The 26325-nt window shown below is 41.4% G+C and overlaps 1 non-coding gene across 1 annotated transcript; it reads right to left on the bottom strand.

The window, feature by feature from the left end:
* Positions 1-1191: 1191 nt before the first annotated feature.
* On the bottom strand, positions 1192-1274 carry trnal-uaa (transfer RNA leucine (anticodon UAA)). Its single transcript has one exon. It is a non-coding gene; the product is annotated as a tRNA-Leu (tRNA).
* Between the last annotated feature and the right edge of the window lie 25051 nt (positions 1275-26325).

Raw genomic sequence — 26325 nt, 5'->3', positions numbered from 1 at the left:
ACTGTCAGACTGTGCGTCTGAGGCTCTTTGGATCACAATGTGAAAAAAAAAGAACAAAAAACATTTGCTCACATCTTGTGATTTCCATGAGAGGAAGAGAAGATATCACTTTAAAAAAAATCAGAACTGAAGATTTGGATCCGGGACCTCATACTTGTCAAATGATTAAAATAATAATTATGAAAATATCAGGTTGTGTTTCTGCAACATATCGTGCACAGTATGCCATTTTTTTCTAAAAATACAGTAGATTGTACTTAATAAAAATGTACAATTCACCGCTGGTATAAACAGATGTGTGCTGTGTTTGCCTTTGTTTAAAAAAGTAGTTCACAATACGATGGAAAACACAGAAAGCACAAACTTAATAATATAACGATACAAAATCAATACCAAATCATAAAGCCAATTAAGTACCTATCCTTTGAAAACAGTGACATTTGTATCTACTTTTGAATTACAAATCAGACAGAGTAGTCCCTTAATTCAAAGATCAGATCTTGGCCAAAACAAGACAATCAGATTTTGGCTGAAATCGTAACAAGAGCCTCTGCTTCATCGTTTATTGAGCTTTTGATCAACGTCTGAGTGAAAAAGATTCGCTATTTTAACTCTTTGATTAAAGTTCACAAAAAGCACCTTCCTTCCAGCCGGAGTCAAAACAGCGACTTAAGGATTCCCTACTGTTCCCACTACAGTTTTCCGCTCTACCAACTGAGCTGTCAAACGGATCTAAAGAACTCCACTCTGGCACATACTACCCAAAGTAGTGAAATATTCCGGGTGATTAAATTCCAGTTCGACATCAAGTTTCCAACTTGTTTCCTTAGTCTTGGTTACCTTGAATTTAAGCCACAAACCAGGATTCTACTTTATAAACTTCCGGGGATGTTACAAAATGTTTGATAGGGCATCAATCATTAGAGGCGGAAATTCACTCCTTTTTTTTTCTTGAGGCATCATATTAAACATTTCATTTGGATCGAGAAGAGGATCACCATGAGAAACAGAACAAACTGTTTGATTCTGGCTTTACTGGGAGCTGTATCACAGCTAATGCATTTAAAGCCTTCAGTATGCGATAGTGAGAGTTCAGTTATACCAGGGAGTGGGAGTGAAGAGAACTGAACTGAAATTTAGTAAATTCATATTTAAATAGAGTGTTCTGTCACTTAAAACTTACTGCAACACTACCAGGAGTGGGGATTGAACCCACATGGACATTTGTCCATTGGATCTTAAGTCCAATGCCTTAACCACTCGGCCATCCTGATCTACAGCTAGATGCTGATCAGTTGTTTAACATTTAAATATGATTCAACAATTAAAAAAAATTAAACCGGCGCCCTGTCACAGAAACGTACCCCGGTCACCCGCGCAACAAGCAGGGGTACTCAGCACTATACTAACGAGGAGCACTTGTCCGTGAGCTGAGCGTGAGCTCTGTTTACGGTCAGCAGTCATTTCCTCTTTTCCAAAGACATTTTCGCCTGCTCTCAGTAATTAATGTCGGTTTGAAGTCTGTTCCTGTTGTCTCCACTCTTGACAAAGAGCAGCCTTACGTAGGAGACTCCCTCTCTCAAGAAGTTTGCCATCACCCAGCAAGAAAGAAGAGCCAACCGGGGTAAACAGCTTGAAGTTCGAAAAAGATGTTGGCACGCCTGTAGCGTTTACACGAAACCTCTTAAAGTTGCGAGAATACTTCCTTTGTGTATAAAATACATTGTGAATGCTTTCTCAGCCTTTACTTTTTCGTTTTTATGACATTTTTTTACCAAGCATGTATATTCTTTTGTCCATATCTCCGCAATGGAAGCACAGAACGCCTTCAAACCAAATGCATTTTAAAGACCACGCCTTGTGGATATTTCCACAGCCTTTACATCAAACTATCAGTGAGCTAATTATCTTTTTTTAAACCTCCAGTTTTTCATCGATGCGTAATTACGCACGAACTGGAACCTGGGGGACCGCTGTGTGCACACGTTCACAACGCGAGAAATACTGTTCAATATGGCTTCGTGTGAAAAACCCATATATGACCATAGGAAGCAGAACAGTGCAGTCTCCAATTACCCAGACTGTAAGCATGGGAATAAAGCTTTGTTTGATTTCTAAAACCCTTCCTTTATGTCCTGTTTTCATTCAACTAAGGGTCAACTATATTCACAATACTACTGACAGCAGCAAGATTAAAATATTCTTTACTCAGCGGCTAATTAAAAACAGCTCCCATGATGTTCATACCAACTTTTTACACAGAACACTAACACAGCTTTGTGTTCAGAATCTCTTTTTCTCATGCTTTTATTTAATGTGGCACAATGCACTGGGATAGGGGTATTCTGTTCACAAACCAATAGCATTTAAACCAAAGCACCCACAATGCTGAAAGTAAGTGTTTTGCACACTAAGGAGGTCCTCTGACTTTTCCCAGCTTTGTTTTGGGTTGTGGAACCTTTATTTTTTTATGATTTTCTGAAGATAACACTACAGGTAATACACTGGGGTAGGTGGGTTGACTTCATGGCTCAATAGCAATTCAAATACAACAGCCACACTGCTGAAACTAAGTGTTTTCCACACCAGACAGGCCCCCGAACCTCATACAACCTTGCTGTGGCTGAGGCCGCTTTCTTTATTTTGTAATGATTTTTTGAAGATTACACTACAGGTAATACAGTGCGATAGGTGGGTCGACTTCATGGCTCAATAGCATTTCTAATACAATAGCCACACTGCTGAAATCAAGTGTTTTACACACCAGACAGGCCCCCTTACCTTATACAACCTTGCTGTGGCTGTGGCCCCTTTATTTATTTTTTTATTTCCATATGGCACCATTAGACAGCCGGTACATGGTGATAGGAGGGTGCTATTCACGAGTCAATAGCTCTTCAAGCACAACAGCCACAGTGCTGCAACCAGGTGTTTTACACATCAGACAGCTCCCCTAACCTTATACAACCTCGCTTTGAGTTGTGGAACATTTCTTTCAAATCACTTGGGTTCATCAATCATTTGATCATTTTTCAGCATGGAATAAACCTATTACTTGTGAACTTGAACTTGAACTTGAACTTTATTGCCATATGTAACCGGTACTGGTACAATGGAATTCTTACTTACAGAAAGTCTCTCGATTGTAAAACAAGTGTAAAAAACAAAACAAAGTGCAAACAGTGCATCAAGACAATGTACAAACAAACAATAGACAATGTGCAAGTAAACATGTAGACAGTTTGAATGTAAACAACACAGACGTGTAAACAATGACTGGAGATGTGCAATAGATAAGAAATCATAAAGAGGTAGATGGTCATGGTGTAGGTGTGGTCCGAGGGGGATGGCTAAATGTGTTCGCCAGTCTCACTGCTTGTGGATAGAAGCTATTGAAGAATCTTGTGGTAAGTGTCCGTATGCTCTTATATCTCTTGCCTGAGGGCAGTGGGGTGAAGAGCCGAGGCAACTTCTACGCCTTCCCGGACTCCGACCCCTGCCAGTCCCTTGACTACGCCTTCGCCTGTCGATTCTGTGCCTACGCCTGTACTACGCCTTCCCGGACTCGGACCCCTGCCTGTTTACTCCGACTACGCCTGCGTCTCGCGCCAACCCTACCAAGGGCACCGCATTGGATCCCTATCCTCAGCAGTCTGCCCCTGCGTGACAGGTTCTGAGTGTCTTGGTCACATCCGTTTGTGTGTATAGATGAAAAAGCTATTGAAGAGCACCCCTATACCCTCCCCATCTCGGTGGAAGTTGCCATGTTAAAAAAATCCTAAAAAGAGAATTAAAGTTGCACACAACAAAGCATGACTGTGAAAGGTCAGGAGGCCTGCCTAGTGAGCACAAAAGAGAAGAAAGGAAACACAGTGTTTCAGTTGTGGCACCTTCTTTGGGTTAACTTTAACTAACCATTTACTTTTAATTAACCCAAAGAAAGCTCCTTAGCCGAAACGCTGTGTTTATTTTCTCTCTTTTCTCCCCCCCGATATGCAGCCCACCACCAGCTGTTGAATCTCTCTCTCAATCCTCTCGGGAAGAGGCATCCAGATAGAGGGTACCACAGGGTGGACAGGCACAGCATTTTGACCAACAGGACCCTTCCCTTCGAGATCAGGGACCTGCGTCTCCACCTGCCAAGTCTGACTTTTATCTTAACGAGCTTCTCCTTCCACAGCAGAAGCCCAGTGGCCTACTCATCAGTAGTAATATAGACTCCGAGGACCTTCAGGTGACCCGTCTCCACCTTGAAGGGTAGCCAAGAAGCAGGGCAGTGTCTGCCTTCCCTACCAGCAAGACCTCGGGCTTCTCCAGGTTAACCCTGGTGCCAGAGGCAGCACAGTAGGCCTGAACCACCTCCAAGGTGGAATGGATCTCCGCCACCTCTGTCAACATTATTGTGGTGTCATTGGCATACTAATAGATCAGTGAGGTGGCAGCGCCCCAAGGCAAGGTGACCCCGCGCACCCCCTCCTTCCTGCGGATCACCAGGCCCAAGGGCTCAGTCACCAAGGAGAAGAGTAGGGCAGACAGAGGGCAACCCTGCCACACTCACCTGGTCACGGGAAAGAAGATCATGAGGGAACTGTTCACCCTGACACACCTCAGTATCCCCCTGTACATGAGCTTCATGTCCTCTCCCTTTCCCGTCATGTCCTCCACAGGAAGACAGATGAAGGGAAATCCATGTGCTGATTGACAACAAAAAAGTCGCTTGAAATTATTCACCAATCTGTTTTATGTCTGACCACATCTCCCCTTCCTCTTTTCCAGTGAGCACATTACTTTCAGTGTCTTCTCCTGTCTTTTCCTTGCTGTATTACTGTCCCCTTCCCTCATGTGGAGATGGATCCACAGCCAAAACCCTGCTTGTTTCACCCTGTTTGTGCAGCATCAGTCTGTGTGAGGAGAGGGACTCACGCTGCTCCGGTGGTGCAATAGGTCAGCATACTTATACAGCAGAGTCATGCTGAGATTGTGAGTTCCAGCAGCTCCTGGAGCATCATTACTTCTAGTTTTAGCGACTGAAACTAATTGTTAAGTTTAGGTCTGTTCATGTTTCTCTGTCCATTTAGAAGAACTGTATTAACACAGGTAAATATGTTTCCACAAGCCAATACACTGCAGCTACATCTGATACTGTTGCTGTTTGTAGGCCAAGTGTTCCTGGTGTCAGCCTACTATACCATCTTCAATTGGCCCAAGTTTTTTTCTGCCACTTGACGATTCTGCTTCTGTATTTTTGCCAGTCTTTTTTGCATTTTATACAAACAGCTAACATGCATATTCTTTGTTGTATATATATGGTTCATTCACAGAAATAGGAGAGACTGCCTTCTTCTTCTTATTATTATTGTTTTGTTTTTGTTTCTGAGAGATCTTGGTACAAAGTATATACAGTATAAAACAATTTTACGTTGTACTTCAAGGCTATGGATCATAAAAATTTCACTTTTCCTTGCTGAAAGTCTAACGCACAAGAGAGAATGGTGATAAACTTCCTGAATATTTGTCCCACAATAGACACTTTTTGGGGAAAATTTTTTTTTAATTTGATGTGTTATCATGTGAACTCTTGCTCTTATGATGGAAAAATATTGTATTTGGTATTGCATGTAATTAGATGGTAATTCTTTTATTTGTCCTGTCCTCTTGTTAAGATGTGTTGTAACGTTGCCATAGCCAAAATGTAATGTAGTGGCTCTCTGAAGGCACCAGTTCTGTAGGGTTTGGGCATTTACTGGGACAATTATTAATTGTAGCAGTAAATCACAAAATTGATTCTTTTGATGGCTTTAGAATCCAACCATGCGACATAACTCAAACAACGCACACACACAGGTACTAATACACAAGGATACATTTATTAATACATAGAATATGCATATAAACCTAACAGATCTTATCGAGAGGGTTATCAGAAGACAAAAGGTATATATTCATTCAGTTACAAAGAGTTACATATATCAAGAGGACATACGTTCAGTATATCATTCATTTAGACCGTTTCGTAAATGAACCTGGTTATAACTTCTACATTAGATGCTCAAAACAAGTACATAACTCTTAGGAATTAAATTGATATCAACTGTAATGGAGTGAAGTTGAATACTCATCCAATCTCTGGGGATTCAGATCTCCTGCGGGCACAAAGAAACAGTTGCAGGCTGTTGCTGTCCAATCCGCGCTCTCTGGCTCGGTGCCAGGCTGTGCTGTGCGGCTTGCGACGGTGCGCTGCTGATGCTGCTGATGCTCACTGACCGGCTAGTTAGTGTTGGCTTTAACTAGCAAAGTTTGCGCACAGGAGAAAAGATGACTGTGGGTCCCAGCAAGTCAGGAAGAGGACCGGTTCGTTCCTGATGAAGAGCTAGTTCTGAATAGTGATTCAGCTGTCCACAGTTCCGACCTGTTCACGAGGCTTGCTGCTGGTGCTCACCTCGGGTGGATCCTCTGATTACTCCCTGGCAACCTCCGCTCTAGACTCTTAGAACAAAGGAAAGCTCTGGCACTCGGACACACTGGCCGTTCCGTGGTTGTCCGGGCTGAGTCTCAGGATGGTCAGGAGGCGCGCTGCGAGAATGTCCTGCCCTAGGGAGCCTTCTGCTCCTGGGCCGTCCTGCCCTGGAATTCTCCTTTGAATTCCCTTTAGAATAGTCTCAGAAGTCCACTGAATCTCTTGAATCTCACTGAATCTCTGTGTTACCTGTTTTAACCTGGAGGAACTTCAGCTCGTTGATTGGCTGAAAGTTCCATGGGCATCAGAGTCCCACGTGGGTTACTCGGCCCTACCAGTCCCTGATTGGTTGATCAAGGTGAGATATGAGTCACTTACTCCTGACACTTAGGAATGCAGTCCAGATGTCCATCTGGCACTCCCTAGACAGATAGGCGCCAATGGATGACCATTGATCATGATAGCCAGGCTTAGCTAAGTGCATCCCCCTTTGGGAGCTGTCCTAGGAAACCTTATCACAGGTTCACAGGCTGCACCACAGAGATGAAAAGAGAAATGGGGCCTCATTTGGGAAGGCTCAGAACACTTAATTCTTTCTTATTAATAAGCCTCGCCGCTACAGTGTTATTTCAGGAAAATAAAGTATATGCTCAGTAGAGGGGGTATAATATTTTGTCTGTTAATCAAACATAATCAGCAATTATGGACAACCTTTTTTTTTGCCAAGGTTGTGAATATTGTAATGCCTCTGAAGTCACATTAAAACTTCCTGTAGAATTAAAAAAACACAGAAATACAAGCGGGCATGATTTGTGTCCTGGATACTTGAATGCAACAAATCCTGCCCCGGAAAGTGCCCCTTCTCTCCTTTTGAGCCACTGCCCACCAAAAGGTCTCTGCACGGCTCTGTTTGGGAGATGTCAAGATGCTGAGCGTGTGCTGTGTTTCAGTGGCGGATGTAGAGCACACGCTGTTGTACACGGAAAGCACATTGAGCTCCTTGGACATGAAAATTGCCAGATGGTTAAAACTTCTCTCAGTAAACAGGAGATCCTGTGTCCAAAATCCCGAGGTGCCTTTCTTCCTGTCTTGTCATACAGAATGTATTGTAACCAACGGGGTTCATGTGGGTTCCCTCGCCGCCACCACATTAGGTCGGCCCCCAACCGTTGGGGACTCGAACCTGGGCCTCTGGCGTCACTCAACAGGGACCCAGCCTGTTGAGCTAAAGAGAAATCTCCCTTTAGCCCAGCGGCTGCAGCCCCTGGTATCACAGGGAAGGGCGGAGATGTCACCGCGGCGGTAAGCCGGCTCTTACACGCTTCTGGTGGCCGTAAACATTACACTCTCCCCCGCTTAACTCGCCGTCCTTGGCGAAGGGCTATCCCATCCTACTGCTGACACCAATGTAACACTACGGGGTTCACGTGGGTGCCCTTCCCGCTGCCACATCAGGTCGGCCCCCCACTGTTGGGGACTCGAACCTGGGACTCTGGCGTCACTCAACAGGGACCCAGCCAGTTGAGCTAAAGAGAGATCTCCCTTCAGCCCAGTGTCTGCAGCCCCTGCTATCCACAGGGGAGGGCGTGGACATCACCAATCTGGTAAGCCGGCTTTCACACTCATTGGTGGCTGTTAGCGTTACAGTATCATTAAGGACAATCACATAGGGCTTGATTTAGTTTCATGCAAATATTTACTTCCTTCCTTGGAATAACTTGTTTTTCAACAACATTCATACAATTTGCGAAATATGAAATACAAATCTTGCTTATCAGTGCAGAAGAAATACTGCCAGATGGCAAGAAAATGACGGATTTTTTTTTCTTTAACCAAAAACCTGCACATAGAGATGTAGAACAAAAATCCGCTTGAGACGTTTTCGTTGGGGAGGAGGGTTGTGGAAGGGCAAAAAAATAAATCTGTTGCGTTTCATAAAATTCAGTTACGAACGGCGCAAGTTGCAGGTGATTGACTCCTCTTCACTAGGTGGCGATAGGAGGTGCAGTGAAGTTTATATCCGGCTGCAGAGACTCCTCTTTCTCAGCTCCGCTTCTCGATTGTCTTGAAGTCGCCGCCACGTTAACGAATGACGTCATCATACTACGCAACACTGCATATATTTCACCCACGTGTAGGTGATTGAATCATTTTCTTTAGGTAAAGAAGGAAGTTGTTTTTTTAATAACTTCAGTTTCTTAAAACGTAGCGTCTTGTCGGTTGTGTTTATGCTTGAACAGAGCACAGACCTGACAACAGAATCTGTGAAGAATAAAAATAAAGAAGTTGTTCTGTTTAAATCGCAAGTCAGCCTTTGTTTCTGACCGACTCTGAAGAAGGATGGCGGAGTGCTTGTTAAATCTGCAAACCCAGCTTGACTCTTTCATGCAGGTTTTGCTCAAATCGATCGTGTATGAAGTGTCAGAAGTTTTCCGAAACAGGATGTCTGACTCTGAGGACGAGTTTCAAGACAAACTCCGCAGCGTCTCCCAGGTCCTGGTGAGACGTGCCGTGTTTAAAATCACACAGTGTGTGGAGGACAGTGTCGGGAGTGAAATGGCGCAGCTGAAGAAGGAGAACGAGAGCCTGAAATGGAGATTACAGCTGTGGGAGAAGGAGTCGGGAGCAAGAGGAGATCAGGAACAGACAGATCGTGTTGGACACACGCTTCCCTGTGAAGTCACTGCAGAAATAAAAGAAGAAATGGACACGGAACTGCAGCTCTGAGGTCAGTGTGGTGACTTGTATGAAGTCAGTGTGTTTAAAACCAGTGTCTATAACTTTCTCACTGGTGAGTTTTTTTTAACTAAACTTTATTTTAAAGAAAACATCTCGCAAGAGTAAACATTCTCGTTATCTAACAAACTATCAAAGTGTCATAAAAAAAGCTTTCCTCAGTGGTGAGAATATAGTGGCGAGATGCAGAGTGACGTGGGAAAGACTTGTGTGATGTAGCAACGGGATTATTTACTGGAAACTGAATTGTTTTGTCCGGTTACGGCGCTGAAAATACCTCGTTCACATTCAACAATTGTTTCACTGAATCAATTTGTACTCTGACGTCATTAGGAAACAACATTTATAAATGAACAAGTAATAGGTTTATTCCATGCTGAAAAAAAGAAGAGAGAAAACACAACGTTTCGGCCGTGGAGCCGTGTTTTTCCTCTCCTTTTTTCAGCATGGAATGAACCTATTACTTGTTCCTTGGAAGCCTACGCATGCTGACGCAACTATCCACATGAACATTTATAAATATTGTATTTACGTTGTATTGGTCTAAATTTTTACTAAGTATACTAATGATTGTGTATATAAACATTATTTAATTGGTTTAAGTATTACTGTCGTCCAAGGTCTGTGTCTGTATTGAGTCCTTGAATATTAATCCTGTGTGTCTATATTAACCCCTCTCTTTCTCAATGCAGTGTTAGTGTACTGTAGTGTCCAGAAAGTGTCTGTATTAACCTCTCACTCAGTGCAGTGTTAATGACCTGTAGTGTGCAGTCAGTGTGTCTGTATTAACCCATTTCTTTGATTGCAGTGTTAATGTCCTATAGTGTCCAGTCAGTCTGTGTTAACCCCTCTCTCAGTGCAGTGTTAATGAACTATAGTGTCCAGTCTGTATGTATCTATTAACCCCTCTCTCTCAGTGCAGTGTTAATGTACTGTTACGTTCAGTCATTGTGTCTGTATTAACCACTCTTTCAGTGCGATGTTCATGTACTGGAGTGTCCAGTCAGTGTGTCTGTATTAACCCCTCTCTCTGTGCAGTGTGTATGTGCTGTTATGTCCATTCAATGTGTCTGTATTAACCCCTCTCTCAGTGCAGTACTAATATCCTGCTGTGTGCAGACAGTGTGTCTGTATTAACCCCTCTCTCTCAGTACAGTGTTAATGCACTGTAGTGCCCAGTCAGTCACCGTGTCTGTATTAACCCCTTTCTCTGATTGCAGTGTTAATGTCCTGCAGTGTCCAGTCAGTGTCTGTATTAACCTGCCTCTCTCTGTGCAGTTTTAAAGTAATGTAATGTGCAGTCAGTGTGTCTATTAACCCATTTCTCTCAATGCAGTGTTAATGTACTGTGTTGTGCAGTCAATGTGTCTGTATTAACCCCTCTCTCAGTGCAGTGGTAATATGCTCTTAGTTCCAGTTTGTCCATGTCTGTATTAACCCCTCTCTCTTTCAGTGCAGTGTTAATGTACTGGAATGTCCAGTCAGTCAGTGTGTCTGCATTAACCCCTCTCTTTCTCAATGCAGTGTTAATCTACTGTAGTGTGCAGTCAGTGTGTCTGTATTAACCCCTCTCTCTCTGTGCAGTGTCAATGTAAATGTAATGTAATAGTGATATTATTACAGTAGTCTTACTTTTTACATGGTAGTTAGGTTTCTGACTAAGCTAAATCAGAACATGCCCTTATACCCACATATTCCGCTATGTTAAAACAACCCAAATTGTTTGTGATTGTGAGTGTACTAGTATGCGTGTGTGTAGTTTAAAGCTTTTTAGATCACATGGCCTCAGCTATCACTACTATGCTGATGATACTCAAATATACATCCATACCAAACCTGACGCTGATGTGGCTGTCTCTGATGTGCAAATTCTATTTGCATCCCCGATATAAAAACTTGGGTGACTCAAAATTTCCTTCATTTAACTCTGACAAGACTGAAGTCATGCTTATTGGCACCACCCATCACCTTTGTACAACCAATGTGTAACCCCATCTGTAGATGGTCTTGTACTTGAGCTTCAGTCTAAATTGAATAACTTGGGGATGATGTTTGACATTCGACCCACATGTGCAGCATGTTGTCAGAACATCTTTCATTCACCTCATAAATATTGCTCGACTACGCCCTATGTTATCACAAACTGTGGCTGAAAAGTGTTGTCTAATCTTGAATCGACTACTGTAACGCTCTACTCTCTGGGGTTTCTAAATCCACATTGAACAAACTTCAGTATGTCCAAAATTCAGCAGCCAGAACCCTGACCACGTCTAGTACAAATGATCACATTACTCCTATCCTGGAGTCCTAGCACTGGCTTCCTGTCAAGTTTCATATCGACTTAAAAATCCTCCTGCTCACCTATAAGACTCTCCATGTCTTGGCTTGGCACCTCCATACTGGTCTGATATTATCACCCTACTCCCTACCTTGCAATCTTCGCTCTTCTAATTGTGTTCAACTATTTGTCCCCCAGTCTGTCTACACTCTATGGGTGACATGGCCTTCTCCTGTTTTGCCCCAAGCTCTGGAACTCTCTCCCCAAGGATATCAGAGAGTCACCTTCTCTAAACTCTAAATCCAGACTTAAAAACTTTTTCTTCAGAAGAGCCTTTATTGAACTGTTCTGTACCCCTCTGCTCCTACTGTACTTAGTACCACTGTCTACTGTCTCCTCTAACTGCGTATTCTCATCGTGTTAATTTTGTGTATTTTTTGTTGTTGGCATTCTGTAAAATGCTTTGAGAAGCCACTTCTAAAGGTATAAAACTATAAAATAAAGTTTATTCTTATAAAGGTCGTGTCTTCTTGGCCTGTGTTTACAGGCTCAGAGGCCAGTGTTCTCTCCAACGCTGGGGAAAGGGCTCTTGAACAGCAGCACAGTGAGGAGGAGTGGGGCTCCAGTCTGATGCAAGAGACAGAGCTCACTTCCGCAGAAGGGAAAGAGGCACTTAGTGAGCAGCACACAGACAGCAGACAGAGTGTCAAGGATCTGGACTCTGTGGCCATGATGAAGACAGAGCCTGAGAGTGAGACACCTGGGCTCTTAGTATGTGATGATTTTACAGAGAAGATGAATAATCTGGACACAATCAATATTACACAAGGTTGTAATGAACTGGGCTGTGTCTCTGTACAAGAGCACAGTGAAGAACTGGATGTTTTAAATCTTACAGAGCAGGATATGGATCCCAAGTTGATTGACCCTGCAGAGCAGCAGACTGATGTACCTGGTGAAGAGAACATTACTCATATACAGCACACAGAGGAGAGTCAGTACAGGGAGGAGCAACAGCAGCTCCTACAGGGCTTGATAATAATTAGGCCTTGTTCTGTTCAAGTGGAGAGACTGTCACTGCAGAGTCTCAAACAATCATACGATCCCTTAGTATCTGATGACTTTACACACAGGTTTAATAATCTGGTTACTGGGAAAATTGTTGAACTGGAGAGTATGACTGTTCTTGGCCAAAGAGAGGAACAGCTGAATGAACTGGATTGTTTAAGACTCAGAGAGCTGGAGAACGAGCCCCAGATGATTCACACTGCTGAGCAGCACACTGAAGGACACGGTGGAGAAAACACAGCTCTGTTTCAGCACATGGAGCAAGACCATTCCATGGAGCATTTGCAGAATAAGAGACCCCAGCACGATCAGAGATTGTGGAAGAATAACTCAAGGCCTTGCTCAGATGGAGTGGACAAACTGCAATTATGGCACGGGGAGAAACCGCGTTTCTGTCAGTCTAGCATTTCACAACCCTACCAGCACCTTCACACAGGAGAGAGACCTTTCAGCTGTAGTCATTGTGGGAAGAGTTTTAGTCGGTCAGGTGACTTTAAAACCCACCAGCGCATTCACACAGGAGAGAGACCGTTCAGCTGCAGTCAGTGTGGGAAGAGTTTTAGTCGGTCAAGTATCTTAATAGCCCACCAACACATTCATACAGGAGAGAGACCATTCAGCTGCAGCCAGTGTGGCAAGAGTTTTAGTCAGTCAAGTGACTTAAAAACCCACCAGCGCATTCACACAGGAGAGAGACCTTTCAGCTGCAGTCAGTGTGGGAAGAGTTTTAATCAGTCAAGTGCCTTAAAAACCCACCAGCGCATTCACACAGGAGAGAGACCGTTCAGCTGCAGTCAGTGTGGGAAGAGTTTTAGTCGGTCAAGTGACTTAAAAACCCACCAGCGCATTCACACAGGAGAGAGACCATTGTAGCGGCAAGGTTTATTAAAATACAGGAATTAAGTTTACTGCTCCCTTGCCAGTCTCTCTCTCCCTCATCTCAAGTGGTGCTTGATAGAGAGAGGTCATTCCATTTGGTTCACATTTAAGGTGTTTTTGTAGGTGATAAGAGTGTTCTGATAAGGAACAACTCCCAAAGCTGAGACACGTGAATGGTCATCGCTGGTGCCTCACTGTCTGGGAGATTGCAAGGGAGAGTCTCATCCCAAGTGGTTTACAACCCCAAGGTCAGAGTGCATGGTTACTCATCCTCTCACGAGGCACCAATAAATGTAGGGGTTTGTGCATTTACTGGGACAATTGTTAATTGTTCCAGTTAGTCACAAAATGATTCTCGAATGCCCATGGATCTTCCAACCAATGAGCGACCGTAGTTCCTCCAGGCACAACTCCAGCTCCTCCTGGACATCCTCAGACTCAGCTCAGACAGTCACGTAACGGCCAGTGCCAGGACTTTTCCTTGTTCTAAGAGTTGAGAACAGAGGTTACCAGCATGTAACCAAAGGATCCACCCAAGGTTAGCCCAGCAGCAAGCCTCGTGAACCCACCGCGAACGATCACCTGATCAACGAATAAACTACGGTTGGAACTGTGGACAGCTGAATATCAGTACTCAGGACTCGCGCTACATCGGGAACGAACCGGTCTTCTTCCTGTCTAAAGATTGTGACTTTTCTGTGTGCAAACTCTGCTAGTTTCAGCCAACACTAACTAGCCGGTCTTCAGAGAGCATCAGCAGCGCACCACAGCAGAAATCTCTTCTTCCTTCTCCTTCTCTCACGTCGAACCAACACTGCCTTGCACCGGGCCAGAGAGCGCCGATTGGACACGGCAACAGCCTGCCACTGCTTCTTTGCGTCCGCGGGAGATCTGAATCCCCACAGAGCGGATGAGTATTCCACATTCTGCATTAAAGCTCGAGAATTCAATTGTTACCTCAACCTGAGTTGATATCAATTTAATTCCTATGAGTCATGTACTTGCTTTTGAGTATCTAATGTACAAGTTGTGACAAAGTTCATTTACAAAACGGTCTAAATGAATGATATACGGAATGTATGTCCCTCTTGGTTTGTAACTCTTCGTGATGGAATGTATACCTTTTGTATTCTGCTAACCCTCACAATAAGATCTGTTATGTTTAAATGCACATTTTATGCATTAATAAATGTATTAGTATCCGAGTGTGTGTGTTGCTGAGTTATCCCGCAAAGTCGGTTTTCTAATAGCCATCAAAGCCATTTTCTGACTTAATGCTACAATTAATAATTGTCCCTGTAAATGCACAAACCCCTACATTTACTGGAGCCTCGTGAGAGGATGCCTATAAGCTCCTCCAGTCAGAACAGGAGGTTCTACTGTACACAGAGGGGTGGGACGGGGGAACAAGCTGATACCCTGGCTTCTCTCCAGACACAGCTGGATGAATTCCTCCAGTTTGGACAGGAGGATCTACTGTACACAGAGAGGGGTGGGGGTGTGGAACAAGCTGATAACCTGGCTCTCTCTCCAGGCACAGCTGGATCAGCTCCTCAAGTCAGGACGGGAGGCTCTACTGTACACAGTGAGGTGTGGGGGTGTGGAACAAGCCGATACCCTGGTTTCTCTCCAGACACAGCTGGGTGAGCTCCTCCACTCAGGACAGGTGGCTCTACTGTACACAGAGAGGGGTGGGAGAGGGTAACAAGCCGATACCCTGGCTTCCCAGTGGGCAGTGATTCGTCAAATATACGAATATATCACAGCAATAATATAGCTATACGTGTATATATACGTTGCCGCGATGTATAATCAATGTTGAATTGCAACCGTAAAATTGACGACCTTAATAAATGCATATATAATGTCAAAAACACATCTAACACAGTGCCAAAGGCTTTTTATACATTGTTTGTGCCGCATCTAGGAGTATACGGCAATCTGCATAGTGTACGAAGTAAATTATTTTCGCAGTAATTAATTTATTTACACAGCTTTGCATACAAGGGTTTTGCGGAGGGGTCTTCCCCCTGCCTGAAAAAAAAGTAAAATGTTTGAGTGCCTATAGATTTTCTATTTTTATTTTCTCAAGAAAAGTTGATACCATATCCTGGACACCCCGTCCCCCATCAGAGCCGGTGCCCAGGGAAAAATCTGTAGGGGGGCGTCTGAAATTCTGAGGGGGGGTTCAGTTGAAATGGAGCTGTACGGTGCAGCTACCCAAATGAAATCTTGCAGCTATGCCATTGATTAGTGCTTCATGATAGAAGATAACGACTAGCGATCTGGTATTTGCGATGAAGTTCAGTTTCACATTTTTCGTCACTCTCGCGGTTTGGATTGCCTGGACCGAAAAGTACCACAAGCGTTCATTTTTGCAGCTACATCAACGGAGGTTCTGAATCGTTAAGAAAAAATAGTTGTAAAAACCAACAGAAAGCACAGACTGCTAGAACTAGTCCTAGTTATATAACGATTTTAAGTATAATGATAAACTACTGCAAGGAATCGGTCCACCTGAGCAAACAGGATCGTAATGTTGACACTAACGACACTGATACAGTACTTGCCCTTCCTGGACGGAGAGTCCTCCTGCACATCAAACAGTCCGAGTGACTGTTAGTGTCAATTAGTGTTGTCTGACCATTGACAAAGTACAACTATTTTATTAGGGCGCAAGTTAAGTAAATCCTTTTGCCCAAAACTGAAGGGGCGACACTCCTCCCTCCCCCCGTGATGCCAGGCCTGTCCCCATCCTATTCCATAATGTCATTATATATAATACCTTACAACAGTGACCGATCCTTACTAACTGCATGCGTTAAAATTGCACATCAGGGGGGCACATAACCGCAATGTATTATCAATGTTAAATTTCAACCATAATATCGACAACATTAATAAATGCATACGTTGAGAAAATATCTAACCCAGCATATTTTCCGGTTATATACCACAATGCATTGCTAGTATTCGTTGGTCACCATTTTGGACACGTTTTTCAAACGTAGAAGATTGAAGTATTCGCAAATATCTCAGCAGTCCTCTTTTGACGAGTAAGTATGAATAATAATAATACTATCTGAATACATACAGATCTTTCTTAATATTATTTTGATTAAAATAGTACGTGAATAAGCAAAAAATGGCACATAAAAATAGTGTGAATGGGGAAGATGACACAAAATCTTTTTGCTCTAATTATTCTTATTCTATGTTGTACTTTCAAACTTTGGGTACTCTTTAATTAGGACAGACTTTATTGCTCAACTGCTATGATGCAAGCCAAATTTTATACATTTATTTCAGCTTTGAGCTTAGTAAACCATTCATTTTTTAGATTATACTAAAGAAGATATTAATCATCATTTATTTGGGAAGTAATATTTTATAAGTTTCTCCTAGCTGCAGTGCTGAAGTCCCACCCTACATCAACAGAAAAAGAAATAAAGGAGCACGCAATACGTTACTTGAAGAATGCATATGCAAGGCAGGGGGCCAGGAGATCTGGACACTGAAAATAATAGGTTTCTTGTTCTGTTAGGACAGTTAGACAGGGTTTGCAAATAGTGGACAAAAATCGTCTTAACTTCCATTGCAATATTTTTTTTCTTGGAAATATAGAAGTTGTACATTTTAAAATTTATATTTGAATCAAAATGAGGTTTTGAGTTAGTGTGTTAATGTAATTAGTTTTGTGTTTGTCATTACTATACTGTATATTGCCATGTTACCAGAATTTGTAGCTGAAGTTTAAGACTAGTTGTGTTTTTTATGATTATTGCCCATATGTTGATTGTTGATTGAATGTATACAATGTATAATTTGAAATACATATGTTTCAGGTGTGAATGTGTATTTTCAGAATAAATTTAATCATTGGCTTGGTTTACTTGTTTCTACACCTATAAAACCTATCTTTGATGTATAATAAACCTCTACCCATATACGTATAATAGACCTCTAACCATATACGTATAATAGACCTCTAAAGTTATCCGTATAATAGACCTCTAAAGTTATCCGTATAATAGACCTCTAAAGTTATCCGTATAATAGACCTCTAAAGTTATCCGTATAATAGACCTCTAAAGTTAACCGTATAATAGACCTCTAAAGTTAACCGTATAATAGACCTCTAAAGTTATCCGTATAATAGACCTCTAACCATATACGTATAATAGACCTCTAAAGTTATCCGTATAATAGACTTCTAACCATATACGTATAATAGACCTCTAAAGTTATCCGTATAATAGACTTCTAACCATATACGTATAATAGTCCTCTAAAGTTATCCAGAACTCCAACCATATATGTATAATAGTCCTCTAAATTTATCCGTATAATAGAACTCCAAACATTTACGTATAATGAACATCTAATCATAGACGTATAATTGACGTATAACAATAGACGTATATTAGAATTTCATTCTAGACGAATTGCGGACCACATTTAGACGTCTAAGGTATGCATTTAATAGACGTATATTATACGTCTTTTGCCCACTGGGGTGTTTTTGTATCCACGCAAAACCTCGCATGAAAGTGAAGTTGATAAATTTTACTTGTAAAATATTTAACACGTTACAAACTATTAAAATACATCAGAAAAGTACCCGAACTCATCCAATTTATGCATTTGAAACGAACGGATGGGGGACTTTAACATGACTTTAAGGAATCTGGAAATTCACTTTTAGGAGTCTTCGGAAGTCTGGACCCAGATGTGCTCGTACAGTGAGGAGGAGTGTTTTGACTTCCTGCTTTCAGCTCGTGCATTGTTTCTTCTTGTGACCACCAACAGAGAGAGCTTTACCGGTTCACAGAAACGTCCCGGGAGTTTTCTGGGTTAAGAGGGAAGAATAAATGTAATAAATGGAGATGTTATTGCCGCTGGGGAGTATGAAGGCGGTTTAGCGAGGCGGTGGCGTGTGGAGGGAGGAGACGCGCATTCCGCACGGGCAGCGTAGGGCAATGAGTCGCACCTGCTGCGCGCTGAGTCCTGTCCTATATAACCGCTGAGCCCGGACACCCACAGCCTCTCCAGTCAGTGCTGGAGTTTTTTTTTTTAAATAATACTTCAGAAGGTGCAGAAACGGACTCTTTTGCTCAGTTGAGGCTATAGGAATCTTTGTTTCTTTTCAGGCTGTCAGGAATAGCGCTTATTATATTTTTTTTTCTCAGACTAAACAGTATCAGTATGAATTTCAGTTAAACGCCTAGTTTAGGAAGATCAAGAATGAGTTAGGGAAGACAGAGGTGGAGACTAATGGAAGTTATGAAAGCCATTAATGGGTTGTCTCTGCTTGAGCTTGATTTACACCTTCGTAGTGCAAAGTCTAAGGGTTAATTGCAACAAACTGAAAGTGAAGTACTAACAGGTGTTCAACCCGTGTTTAGTACGCAGCTGTGGTCTGAAGTTGTGCTCCACTTTAAGTCCAATTGCAACGAACGTTGCTGCTGTGCTTAGTCCACAGCACTGTACTTAACCTGTTCTCAATTGCAACGAACACAGAGTAATATTTGTTGCCCTCTAGAAGTGACTAAACTAGTTAATTATTTTAAACCACCTTTTAATATGGCTTGAGCAACTTAATACCATACTTGGTGTAACGATGAATTGCATTAGAAGGCTCTAGAATATAGTGGAAATAATAGTTACCACGTACTGAATTTATGCATCTGCTTGAAAACATTGTAATATTTAATTAAAATTGCTTAACACTCATACCACATTTATTCATAATGAAGTTGATTAATGTGTGTATTTACAAAAGTGACATTTACTAATTATGTTGAATGTTAATCATTACTAGTAGCTGTGAAGTTTAAGGTGCTAGGGAGTGAAGAGAACAGAACTTAAACTATTATTTATATAAATGTAGCGTGAGGCTTTAATGTGTTCTATAAAATCGAGGAGTCAACTGGATAGATTTGTTAAATATTTTAGTGATGGTTCTCTGTGTTTGTGGTTATCAGAGGAAAGCAGGGATGAGGAGGAAATAGGTTGCACCCAAGCATGTTAAAGGAAAAAAACTCAGCATCTTAAGTGATATATGATGGTTTACAGTCCCTTTTCTGTCCTGTGGCTGTGATCCAATGACTGTGTTAAAACAGCCAGGGTTGTGCTAGCTCTTGATGGACTGGTATGCAAACCAAATGACAGACAAGCAAAGCGTTGTTTTACAATTCTGAAAGCTTGTTCAATGTGGCTTCTTGTGGTTTTATGACTCCTGTTATAGTAATAATAATTATAATAATTGCTTACACTTATATAGGGTTTTTCTGGACACTCCACTCAAAGCGCTTTACAGGTAATGGGGACTCACCCTCCACCACCACCAATGTGCAGCATCCACCTGGATGATGCGACGGCAGCCATAGTGCGCCAGAACGCTCACCACACACCAGCTATCAGTGGGGAGGAGAGCAGAGTAATGTAGCCAATTCATAGAGGGGGATTATTAGGAGGCCATGATTAGTAAGGGCCAATTGGAAATTTGGCCAGGACACCGGGGTTACACCCCTACTCTTTTCGAGAAGCGCCCTGGGATTTTTTATGACCACAGAGAGTCAGGACCTCAGTTTTACGTCTCATCCGAAGGACGGCGCCTGTTTACAGTACAGTGTCCCCGTCACTATACTGGGGCATTAGGACCCACATGGACCGCAGGGTGAGCGCCCCCCGCTGGCCCCACTAACACCTCTTCCAGCAGCAACCTTAGTGCTGGTCTTCTAATGTTGTTGGATTGTGCGCAGGTGTTAGAAGATACCATCATAAAGGATAAGCAAGACTTAGCAAAACAACACGCCAGCAAGCACTTCCCCCCTTCGAAAGGAAGATGTTGGAACTGATTAAAGAGCTTAATCTGAACTGACACAGGAGAGAGAGAAAATCAAAGTTCTGAAAAGTAAACACAAGGCACACCCTGCTAAAGAAATGTATTGCCTTTAAAAAAATGCTTAGAAGGTCAGAGGAACAATTGTTTTGTTGTTTGTTTTTTGCTCAAGTATTTTTATTAGTCTAATTTCCAGTTCTGTTAAAAATAAAACTTAACTTTACTGATTATTAGTCGGTGTCTTTTGTAATGATTTAGGTATAATGATGTCTGCTTATTCATCTGGAGTGTTAAACAAAATTAATGTTGCAATAATACAGTAGTGTTTAATTTCAAATGCAAAGCTGTGGTTCTCATTTGTTTCATGACTAAATATAATTGTGTATCTCATTAATAACTATGTCACCTCATCAGGTGAATTGTCGTCTAAATGCAATTCTTAAATTAAAAACTAACTGATTTGTCAGGAAATTTAGTTTGAATATAAACAAGATACAGAAAAGTAATTGTATATTAACGTGGCCTACCTATTATTCTACTAGTCAGAAGTGTTCTGATGTACAGTCCCCTGCAGTTCAGGCTAATTATTACAACAACGCCGAGCCCTCGGAACCGGATTAAGCACAAGTTAAGCTGAGCTCCAACTTTGTTCCACATGTTTTTTGCCGCAATTGAACTCAGAGCGGGAGATGATCTCCAGAATGTACCATACTAACCTAGTACGCGGCTGTGTTTTAACTGGGGAAGTCGATTGCATTTGACCCTATGGGTTTATATACATGGGTTTCTCTGCATACACTACCATAAGGGAGGAATGGTGAGTTAGAGGGAGGGCACCAGTTTGGTTTATCAAGAATTCACCAAACTGAGTAGAACTACAGATCCAACCATTCAAAATGTGCAAGGTATGCTGCAGTAAATCGCAGTGCTTGTTCCGCAAAGAACTGTAGGATACCGCATGATGTATCAAAGTAGGGTGGAATATCTTGTAAAACCACCAGGTGGAGCTATGAAAGCTCTCATGTGCAGCATTTGGTCTGTTGCCAGAAAACACTTGGTTTTGAATCCCTGTCAATGCTGAGGGACAATTGTTTGTCAATTACAGAATTTAACAGTCTAAACGGTATATACAATTTAATAAGTTTAAGCTTTGTATTACATTGTTAAACATTAAACTGATTAAAAAGTACACTGAAGTGTTATAGAGGACACAAATTGTGTATTGTCTCTTACATTAAAAAAAACATTCATTTTAATGTGATATGAAAGATTAATAATGAATAACATTTGGATAGGCTGTAAGTTCAAAATATTACTGTAGTCCACTTTCTTTCTAAACATCTGCATCAATTTGTCTTGTTCACCCATGATTACTTAAACATTTTGCCTGCCCTTTTCAGCTATAGCTTTGTTTGAACCCAGCTCCTGGCATGAGTTTTCCTTTAACAAAAACATTTCTTTGAAAAACTAAAATAGTAAATTATATTGATTTGTTGCTATTTCTAAATATCACAAGATGTTCAAAATTAAGTGATTTATTAATAACAACTAATAATTTCAAACTGCTTGTATTCTAAAATTGTATTTTGTTTGGGGTATTTTGTAACTGTTTTCACAAACTAATAAAACAAAATTTATTAAACATCTGAGATAGGGTGTTCTATACCTCCGTTTACTTTCTGAAACTCCATCGATATTTCCTGTTTTCACACAGATAAGAATAAACTGCACGTGCAAATCTTTTCACAAGTGTAAAGATGTTCTGTGCTCAATAGCTCTTTAACACAGTGCGCATTATGTCATATCTTTAAGCATCAGTTGAAGCATTCTGAAGTCTGACAATCGTAAAAAGTTACCAAATAGTATTGGTGAAACTGTTACCTGTCCTGGATAAAGCGATTAGAAAATAGTTGGATTTACACGTGTAAGAAACTTTCTGATTTTAATGGGATACGGAAGATATTAATAATAAATGACATTGGATGGTCTAAATGGAAAATATATAGAGGGGACATGTTGAGTCTTTTCTTTTCAGCTTGAAATTAACTTTTGCCTACTACTGTATATTCCATTGCAGCCATTTTAATGCAACGCAGCTCCATACTTCTCACAAAGTCTAGGCTAGGTGTTACATCCCACTGTGTTTATGTAGATTAGACAGTTCTACTGGGGGAGGGGAAGGAACTTTCAGTTTTCTGGTGTCATTGTTGGCCTTTAACATAAGGCAACCAGCAATCAAATGTCCTGTTTTTTCTCAAGTTGAACAAAGACGTGCCACATGCATATGGTGTGATATTGTATACTTTTAAAGCTACTACAGTATAGCTTGTGGGAAATACATTTGTCCTGTATCAAAGTTTAACTTGTTCAGAGCACCCTACATTACAAACTGAGTGAATTCAACAGTATCGACGGCTAAAAGCAACATGTCAAAATGTTCCCAAAATAACAAAAAGTGAACGAGTTGAGGATTCGTTAATAGAGTAATCATAACAATAACTCCCGAGTTGTTTCATACAATCCAAATGAAAGAAGGACACTTAAATAAACATGAAAAGACTATTTTTTCATTGACGAAAAGTAACGTCGCACTCTCTCTTGTTTAATCTGATTGTTTTATTGCTACACAGACTAAAACCAGAGAGAAAGAGCACCTCTTTCTTTGAAGCATTTTGTTTATCCTATCATGTATCGGTTTCCAATCACACAATCCCAGTCACAAAATTACAAAACAGAAGAGCGGTGTAGCGGTCGGCTCTGGCTGTCCCCTCTGTGCCGACACACTGCACATTCAATCCCCCCTCCTTCTCTTGACTGATGGACAAAAGATGGACATCTGTGAGAACTGTACATGGCATTGGCATCTGTGAATTCTGCTGTGTAGATAGTGCTTCCTGAGGGGAGAGAGACAGTGGGGATGGCATCAGCCAATTCCTGGGTGGTGGTGAGCAGAGAGGACAGGACGGAGTGTCCTGAGGCGGTGTGTGCTCTGCTGGGGGTGGAGGGCTGTGTGGAGATATGCATTGCACCAGGCACAGCAACCTGTGTGGCAGGGAGGGGCACTTTTCAGGAGATGAAGTTCTGTTTGGAGACCCGCTGCTGTCGTAAACACTCCAAACAGGTGCTCTTGCTCTTTTTACAGACTGGAACCTTGGCCAGTGGCTGAAAACAGAGACCCACAGCCTGTGGCAAAAAAACAGAATCTATTTAAGAAATAACGTCACACAGGAGTATTCATCAGTTGCAGAAGAGACGTCAAAATATTTTATTTTCATCCATCTTACTGCTTTCTTTTTTACTGTTCCTATAGTCTTTGAAGAATGTTTAGTGTGTGCGAGGTTTCCTGAAGAAGAGGCTGTGAAAGAAACATTTATAATAAATTATACATTCTAGCACAGCAAAAGTACCTTGGATTTTGAAATATAATCGGGTATTTCAAATGAAGCCCCTTCGCACTTTGCAGGCCAGAGCAGCTGAAGCACGACATCTCTTCCTGTAAAAAGTCTTTACCAAGTCTCTAAATATCTGACTTTCAGTTTGAAGCGGTACAATGGATTCCAGGGCACATTAATTCTTGATTCAGGATATATATGAGTGTGCTAACGGTTAAAACTGTGTTAACATGAGGTACAAGCGGTAACATTTTCATTCCGAGAAGAAAGCCAGTCTGTGCGCATTTCTCAGCATGCACATTGTCAGGAACAACAAACCCACAGTGCCAGCAAACCTATCGATAGCCTGTAGGTACTGTCATTGACCGGGGTAAAGTAAGCATTCAAAAACGATTTTGGCTCACCTGTATCATTTTCACAAAACCTCTTAGGTTTAAGAAAACACTTGCTTTATGTGCAAACTACATTGTGACTGTTTTCACAGCCTTCACTATGTCATTTTTAAGACATTTTTTTTACCACGCACGGATATTATTTTGACCATATCTTAGCAATGGAAACACAGAAAGCCTTCAAACTAAATGCATTTTAAAAACCATGGGGTGAATCACACCCTCTACATCAAACTATAAGTGAGCTAATTATCTTTTTAAACCTCTGGTTTTTCATTGATGTGTAACTACGCACTAACTGGAACCTGGGGGACTGCTGTGTACACACGTTCACAATGCAAGAAATACTGCTCAATACGGCTTTGTGTGAAAAACCAGTATATCACCATAGGAAGCAGGACAGCGCAGTCTCCAATTACCCAGACTGTATGCACAGGAATAAAGCTTTGTTTGATTTCTGAAACCCTTTCTTAATGTCCTGTTTTCATTCAGGTAAGGGTCAACTATATATACACTATAGTGCTGACAGTGGGAAAATTAAAAATATTCTTTACTCAGCAGCTTAATTCAAACAGCTCCAATGATGTTCAAACCGATTTTTTACACAGAAGACTAATACAGCTTTGCATTCTGAATCTCATTTTCTCATGCTTTTAATTATTGTGGCATTCTGCGCTGGGATAGGGGTATGCTGTTCACAAACCAATAGCATTTAAACTACAGCACCCACAATGCTGCAACCAAGTGTTTTACACACCAGACAGCCCCCCCCCTCACCTTATACAACCTTGCTTGGGGTTGTGAAACCTTTTTTTAAATTATTTTTTCAATACAGCACCATTAAACATGCATTACACTGGGATGGGGGGTGCTATTCATGAGTCAAAAGCTTCATCACAACATCTGAAAATTTTAGATTTGACATTCTTTTTATTTCATGCTTTTTTAGTTTTTCCTAATTTCACATTTTAAATAAGCTGTATCTGTAGCAAATCACAATGAAGGTGTGGTATGCAGATGTGACTGTGTAACCATCAGGCACGAAGGAGAGAAACAAAAAAACTCCAAAGGAGAAAAAAAATCTCTGGGGGACCAAGGCCTGATGATTGACCTCCCCTCCAGGTATGACAAGTAGTTACTAGAAACAGTTCACATGCACCACCATGCAGATTGACACAGTGAATTCTATTCCCTGTATTATGTCAGGCTAGATATTAATGTTGAGTATGTCCCATCCACTGGGTTGAGCAGTACAGGATCTTGAGTTTTGTAGGGACTCATATCGGCTGGGTTCCTTGCTTCAGAAATCCAGGAGGATCCCTTGTCATGGGGGACGGAGCTCGATATCAACCAAAGGCACCGAAGAGTGGCAGGCATGGTGTGGAGAAAAAAAAAGGGTTAGACACAGAAAAAACAATTGCAATGTGGTTGTCTACTTACCCACTTGATATCTGTTTCTGCACCTCCTAAAGAATTAGATCACTCAGGATCAATAAGACTACAGAGATGATGTAGAAGACTACAGCATTGTTAAATATGCTTGTAGGTATGGGGCATCCTTAATAAGGTCTGACATATTTCTACAATTTAGGGGCTGTGTGTCTAAATGCTATGCTACCTGCTCGCTATTATTAACGTAAGCTGTTCATTGATCTAGACAGCATCCTGCAAATGCCATAATCTTACTGGAAGAAAAGGATCACTTTGGTGTCTAGGTTGTTCTTTTTTGATGAGTCTCCAAGCCTGGAGATGTACACGGTATGATATTGAAAGTCAGTGGGGTTCAGACTTCGATGATGTGATTGTGTTTTATTGTTTCGGTTAGAATCCTTTTAGTAGTGTGTCCTGTCTGAAAGGTACTGTAGAGATGGTAATATTTGGTTAACCTAATAAGGAATCACGTTGGATACACCTCTATTTGACAGAAGCCAGTTTTCTTTGATCTTTCTTACAGCAAAGTGGAATAAATCATGTCATGGTGACATACTGTTGATTTAGAATTCTTTGCACTACTACTTTGATGTTAACACTGTGTAGTGATCATATATAAAAGGGACTGTGTTGTGTTATGATGAACTTTTTTACTGTTTTCATACATACTTTGTTTGGTTTCTGGCAAAAGATAACAAATAATTAATAATAATAATTGCTTACACTTACAGTATGAACAGACTGTAGCTGCCTTAGACACTTACTTTACACTGCAGAGAAATGTGGTTTTGGAATGGCATAAATTTAGACAAGGATCTGTAAAGAATCCCCCACGAATAGGTATGCAG

Source organism: Lepisosteus platostomus, chromosome 5 (genome assembly GCF_059453375.1).
Source record: "Lepisosteus platostomus isolate fLepPlt1 chromosome 5, fLepPlt1.hap1, whole genome shotgun sequence".
Taxonomy (NCBI): domain Eukaryota; kingdom Metazoa; phylum Chordata; class Actinopteri; order Semionotiformes; family Lepisosteidae; genus Lepisosteus; species Lepisosteus platostomus.
This window is presented reverse-complemented; position numbering and strand designations above follow the sequence as displayed.